Genomic DNA, 1,387 nt, shown 5'->3' with positions numbered 1-1,387 from the left:
ATTGCCGCTTATCCACTGAAAAATTCTCGAGCAAGAGGACATTGCTTTATTCTGGAAGTATTAGTTTTAATTTATTTCCAGAAATAAAAGCACAGAGAACAACTTTTCAAATGATACGAGTTCAGAGGGCGTTAATGAGAGTTCAAGTGTGTGTTAAGCTAGGCGTTTTTAAGCCTGGCCACTGCATTTGTTTTCTGTGGGAAGCAAGTACTCCAATTCGTTTCTTGATGTAAAATCGACAGAACACCGACGCAGTGGAGCCTCTGAGCTTAATTGAAGGCCTTCTCTCAAACTTAACCCAAGTACCTAAGATTACTGTAAAGGAGATATATATATATATCAGGGTTAAATGATAGGGGCATTTCAGCGCCACCCACGCGAGGTGGAAATCCAAAAGTTGTCGATTATCTTCTGTCTGTGAAAACTGTAGTGTTAGTGAAAACATCTTTGAAATGATTGTCATCGCGTGTAAAGTTATTGAATGAGTGCCAGGCAATCGGTCGGTTATGTGAATTATTTAATTGTGCTTGATAATCGCTTTTGTAAACATCCTTAGAGATTTGTCCATGAAGGATTAAGCGAACGAATTGACTGAATTGCGTTCTCTTAAGGAAAGATTACTTGCTACTGAATGCTTTGTTTTTCCTAAAGTTCAGCCGTTTCTTTCGAGATTTCACGCAATCGAAGAATGCCATCCGCACAGGTTCGCATTGCGTGCGCAGCTTCATAAATCTTGCAGAAGTTTTCGTCTTTTTATTAAAGGTTTATAAACGAATAAAAGGAGAGGTGTAAGGAGGACTTAATGAATTTCAGGGAAATTGTGAACAGAGACGGAGAACCAAAAAATAATAGATTGACAGGTACGCCTACGAGGGTCAGGGTTTCAATTTAGGTTCGCACGCGATGATGGTATTTCTGCATTTCTCATACGGCCTGCGCCTGAAAGCGCGGTTTTTGTCGATGGCAGAGGGGATGGGTTGGGGAGGGGCGTGCAACGTGCTAAAGAGACGCGTTGCGCGGACGAAAACCAGCGGAAATCAACTACATCGGTGGGTAGAGGCCAATTAAAGAAACGAAAGGGGCTTCCCCGTGGCCTCGTTGTTTCTAACAAACCGTCTTATACCCTGGATATTTGCATTTCCGATTCGGTTTGATAAGATTTATGAATTCCAGGAACCTGTATCCCCAGCGAATTAACTGATATAACCTGATTTTGTATTTGTTGTTTAACCAACTCAGTGATATAAATGAAAACGCTAGGATTTCATTTTCTCGCAAATCCTCCAAATTTATCAAAGTGAAATAATCAAATTTTGTACTGGAATCATACATCATAGAGGTCGTGGGTTCACATCTCGCTAAACCAACGTGACATTTTTCTAGTTTC

This window comes from Pavona decussata, unplaced genomic scaffold (assembly GCF_977016875.1).
Source record: "Pavona decussata unplaced genomic scaffold, jaPavDecu1.1 SCAFFOLD_134, whole genome shotgun sequence".
Taxonomy (NCBI): domain Eukaryota; kingdom Metazoa; phylum Cnidaria; class Anthozoa; order Scleractinia; family Agariciidae; genus Pavona; species Pavona decussata.
Note: the sequence above shows the minus strand (reverse complement) of the source record.